Consider the following 5,726-nt stretch of genomic DNA (forward strand, 5'->3'; position numbering starts at 1 on the left):
CTGCCTGGAGAGAAGGAAGGGTCAACTCTTCTGTTCTTTCCTGGGACTTCGTCATGGCTTTCAGGCCAGGGCTAAGGACTACGGGCTTTCTGGGGTTGGAAACAGTGAAGCGAGGCATGCTGCTGCGCTGCTGGCAGATTCTGCTCAGAGCTCACGGTCACCCTACGCTTTGTCATCCTTTCAGGAAAAAGCTGAATCCCCAGAGGGGTGGGGTGGGGGGGCGTATTTCTGTGTTTCACCAGGCCTTGGTCTAATGCCTGGCTTTTTCCGGTGCCGTATCAGGATTCAGCCAGGCAGGGCTGGTGACTTCTTGTAATAGCCAAGACAGGAAGTGGTCAAGACCTAGAAATAGAGCAGTCCGTGGGGGTAGGAGGGTGGAACCCCTGAGGCCAGTGGCACAGAATTCCTGGACTTGGCTTGGGCTGCTCAGCAGTAGAGATCGCTTTTTTTTTTTTTTTTTTTTTTTTTTTTTGTGGGCTTCTCAGTTTTATCTCAGAAAACAAGATATCCAAGGGTGTTTTAGCTAAAAGATGGGGAGTTTTCCCCACCAACTCACAATGTTAACTTGAAACAGTCAAGGGTGTCTGGCACTTTGTGCCATATTTACAAAAAAGGAGACAGTGGGTTGTAGGGTCAGCGCTGAGTCAGACAGACCTGTTTTTAATCCCATCTTTGCCACTAACTACCTGGGCGCTCTTAAGCTAATTACCCCATCTCTCTGAGACTCTATTTTCGATCATGTAAAATCAAGATTCTCCTGTCTATTTTGTGTTCACTGAAAATAAAAAGTTTTATGGAAAAAGATGTTCAGCATAGTATCTAGCCCCCAATACTACAAAAAGAAAGATAGATAATAGAATAATAATGAACATTATAAATAACTTTTCATACCTTCAAGGCTCAGTTTCCATTTATACAGGATGGGTTGTTATGAGGATTATTTAATGCCAAATGTGGTGGGTGCTCTCAGTTTTTAGGTCCTACTCTTAGGAGGAACTCTGGAGAGGAGGGCCTGGGTCAGGAGCTCCTCATGGTGAGGGCAAGTAGTAGGTCAGGAGATGGGAGAGGCCATTCCTTTACCTGGAGACCTGTGGAGCTACCTCTCTCCCCCCCCCTTTTTTTTTTGTGAGGTTGGAGACCAAATCCTGTCCTGCATAGTGAAGTGTGCTAGAGTCCTAGCCTTGGAGACCACTCTTGGAGAGACGCTGACAAGGGACTCGGGGAGTCACTGACTGGGTCCTGCTCCACAGAAAGGAAGAGCAGGAAGGAGTGGATATACTGTGGCCTGTGGCTAAAACAAGGGCTTCCATATATCACAGAGCTCTAGACTACAGGATCAGTCTTCTGAATTTGTTCTGAACCCTTGAGGCCACAGACCCATTTGAGAAGCTGGTGACCACTTTCCTAGCAACAGAGACACCCAAGCTTTTGCCAATTAGAGGGATTCACAAAGCTCTGGAAACTCTGCAGCTGAAAAAAAAGACTCCCTGGGTTCAGAAGAGATAAGTTCTTGGGTGCTTGGGATGAGGGGGCTTATCTTAGTGGCACTATTTAAGGGCTAGGGAATACCCACTGGGTTCTCCCAAGGTTTAGCATGGGGCAGAAGATCTGGTCCAGATTTTTAGTCAGTTTGTCCAGCAGTGACAGTGCCATAGCTTACAGCATCCTCAGGATTCAGTTCAGCCAGCACTGGCAGGAAGGGGCAGCTAATGATAGGCAATAGCAATAAAGCAATTGGTTTCCTGATTTATAGGTAGATGTCAGGGCCAGACTGAGAACCCAGGCTGAGTTAGCTCTTCATCTCTATAAGAAAATACCCAGGTCACCTTCTATGGGAAAAACATTTATTTGGCTCATAGCTATAGAGGTTCAAAGGCATGTGCCTGCATTAGCTCAGTTCTAGAGGACCCTATGGCAGATGGCAGATGACCAAGGAGAAGTGCATGTTGGGGGGAGCAGTACATCTTCAGGGGAAGAAGAATATGGATTGGCCAGCCCTGCTCTTTAGATAATAACTTTCTTAGGAAGAAACACAAGGGGGTCTTAGGAGACCTGTTGAGTCTGTCACATGTAAAGCATCTCATGCCTCTAGAGGCTTAAGGCCTCCATTTTAAGGCCCATACTGCCTCCAGTGAACATAAACCTTTGGTAAGGGTGCAGTTAGACCACATCTAAACAATAATAAGCACAAGTGCTCATGTTTATTGAACACTTATTACATGTCAGCTACTTAGAGCTAAATGACTTTCATTTCTGTCCCATTTTACAGAGGAATAAACAGATGTGTAGGACAGTCAGGCAATTTACGAAGGTAAATTGTGAAGAATTTTGTGATTAAAATTTTGGCTATCTTCAACTAACTTCTGTTTTCTAACTTCTTTTTTAATAAAGAAAGTTACTGTATGTATGTATGTATGTGTGTGTGTGTGTGTTTGTGTGTGTGTCACAGCTCAGGTGTGAAGATCAGACTCTTCCTCCATGTAGACCCCATGTAGGTCAAGGGTCACAAGTGCATTTACCTGTCGAGCCATTTCACCAAGTTGTCTCCTCTGCAGGTGAGTGAGAAAAGCCTCAGAAGTCTAAAATGCATGTTGAGAGCTGGGCAGCAGATTTCCTTTTACTAGAGCAAGGCCTTGGAGCAGGAGCTAGGGACTTTTAGAGAGGTACCAGAACAGGAATATGGCGTCAGGGCAAATTTGGAGCTAAGCAGCAGCAGCCTATATCAGAGATAGACATCTCTCATCTTAGGGATCAACAGGGAAAGGTTTATGGGTTGCTCTGAGGATATGGCATGGGTCGTCCTGTGATGCCCTTGTGGGTACAGAGCTTAAATCCGGGCTTGACAAGGCAGTTATGTATATATGATGCTGGGATGGCAAGTTCTGGGGTTCTCATTTTCTTCCCAGCAGAGGAGGCCAAATAGGAAGTTCCCTCAGCCTGATTTCCCAGGGCCATTGCACTCTTAGCATCCTGGGAGCCATCTGGCCCATAGCAAACATTGCCTAATGGGAGTAAGTGACTGGATGTTGAGTGATAAGGCCAAGTTCATTCCTCCCAATTTCCTTGGTCAGTTCCAAGAGAACTTTCGAAGACAGCCTTCAAAACACAGAAATTCTAAATTATGCCATTAAAAAAAAAAACCAGTGTGAACCCTGAAAAGCCCATTCTTCTACAAGCCAAGGGGCAGATGGGTCATTTCAATAGACAGAAGGAGGTCCTCTGCCAAACATGTAGGAGGAGAAGCCTTCTGGCCAGCAAGCTACATCACGCTTAGTTTCCTCAACCAGAGGGGTGGCTTTTCACCAAGAGGTCTGTAATCTCTCCACACATAATAACAGCGAGAACACAGTTCCTCTGTGCTCTGTAGGTTAAAGGGTTTTTCCTAACTGTGGTCTCCCAGAACCAAGTAGCTCTGAGTGTGGATTGGGGTCAGGTAGAAGGGTGTGTGTGTGTGTGTGTGTGTGTGTGTGTGTGTGTGTGTGGTGTGTGATTGTTATTAGGGGGTAAAGCACAGGGAACTACTAATTTTACAGATAGGGGAAAAAGAGTGTAGAGAAAATTTAATGACGTTTTCAAAATCCTGTGATGGTTAAGGTTGACTGCCAACTTTATGGAATTTAGAGTAGCCATGGAGGAGACAAATCTATGGGCTGGCAACAAGGGTTTGTACATTAAGTCAGTAGGCACGGGAAGATCCACTTTAATTGTGGTTAGCACTATTCTCTGGGCCAGGATCCTAGACTGAATACAAAAAGGAGCAGGTGAGCTGAGTACAAGCCTGTGTGGCTCCCTACTTCTTGACTATAGTTGCAATTTGATTATTTGCCTCATGTTCCTGATACTGTAATGTCTCACAGCTACAAAGTAGCAAACTTTATCCCTCTAGTAGGTAGAGGACCTACATGCAGAACCTCTGACTCTTTGTATAAAGGGATTAATCCTGATGTTTGAACATAGCCGTGTGTATGTTTCTTCCAACTTAGAGCATCATCATCAACAACACCACTCAGCAACACTGATAGGACAGCGGCTGCCTCGGTGGGGACGGATCTGAGGCCGTGAAAGGTGCTCTGTGGCCGCAGCCTGAGCTGGGTAAGGGACTGCAGTATGTGACTCTTGCTTCCTTAGTGCATCTTGTATCCATCCTTCCACCTGTTGGATGCTCTCCCTGGTCCTATCTGCCGACTGGGTTACATCACGGCATAGACAAACTATTCTCCGGTATTGTTGTTGGGACAAATCGATTGTTAAGATTATTTTGATTTTTTTGGGGGGGTTTCATTTTTTTTTTTCGAGACAGGGTCTCTCTGTATAGCCCTGGCTGTCCTGGAACTCACTCTGTAGACCAGGCTGGCCTCGAACTCAGAAATCCGCCTGCCTCTGCCTCCCAAGTGCTGGGATTAAAGGCGTGCGCCACCACTGCCCGGCTATTATTTTGATTTTTATTACATTTCATTTATTTATTGTGTGCAGGGGGCATACATGTGTTGTGTGTGGGTGAGAGAGAGAGAGAGAGAAAGAGAGAGAGAGAGAGAGAGAGAGAGAGAGAGAGAGAGAGAGAGAGAGAGAGAACAACTAGTAGGAGCTGGTTCTCTTTATCATGTGGGTCCTAGGGATTGAATCAGGTTGTCAGGCTTGGCGACGGGTGCCCCTACCTAATGCTGAACCACTCCTCTGGCCTCTCAATTGTTAAGATCAACTCTCAAGTGCTATGGTGAAGGACAATAAAAGGGGGATATAGAGTCCTTTATTTACAGATGGCTTGCCTGGGACCAGGAAGACAAGTCTCTGCCCTCTCAGCATCTATCTATATGCTAAGTACTGATGCAAGAGGAGTAAGAACACACAGATCTCAGCTTCTAGTTCTGACAGCAATTGATATGGAATTGCTCCCCTACAGGAAATAACAGTGTGGTTTGGCAAAATATTTGAGAAGATGCTTCTCAGTTCTAAACAACACGAAGGGTAACACTGTGGTCCCTTGGGTAAAAGAGGGAGGCACACAAAGTGAGCCTTATTTGTCAGGCTTTCTGCCTTGAGGCTCTTTCTGGATTGAAGAGCTGGAGATTGAGAGAAGTGCATGCTGGGCCACTGAACAGAAGAGCAGAGGTCAGTGTTTGCTGAGGATATCATCTGAGGAGGACCCTCTTTAGAGATAAGGAAGCTAAGCAGAGAGAGGTCCCCTTGGGTGTTCCTTGGGGTCTCCCGGTCGGGTGATGGGATGCATGTGCACATGGGGGATGTATGTGTTCAAGGGAGAGTCTCTATGGCTTTCATAGTGCAACTAAGAGCTGAGCAGACACCGGAGGCCGCTGCCCATTGCTTGGATATGTTGGTGTGTGTGTGTGGGGGTCAACCTAGTCAGATGGTGAGCTCTCCCTTAGGTGACACCCCAGAAAGCTCATGATCTAAGAATAAGGACCATGATCTAGAGCGAACAACCGGCTTCCCAAAGAACTATTGATGGCAAACACATGCACGAGGAGATGCTCCACATTAATCAATATAGACCCAGCCAAGTTGGATCGGATGACCTGTTACCCATAGCCCCAATCCAGAACACTTCTATCTACCAAAAAAGCTCACCTACACATGGATGTTTACACTATACACATGAAGAAATAGGGTTGGCAGCCAAGGTAGGCATGGCAGTGTATTCTTGTACTCATAGCAGTGGGAGGATGAGGCAGGAGGATCACAAGACTGTGGCTAGTCTGGATGGTATA

The sequence above is a fragment of the Mastomys coucha genome, unplaced genomic scaffold (genome assembly GCF_008632895.1).
Source record: "Mastomys coucha isolate ucsf_1 unplaced genomic scaffold, UCSF_Mcou_1 pScaffold5, whole genome shotgun sequence".
Classification (NCBI taxonomy): domain Eukaryota; kingdom Metazoa; phylum Chordata; class Mammalia; order Rodentia; family Muridae; genus Mastomys; species Mastomys coucha.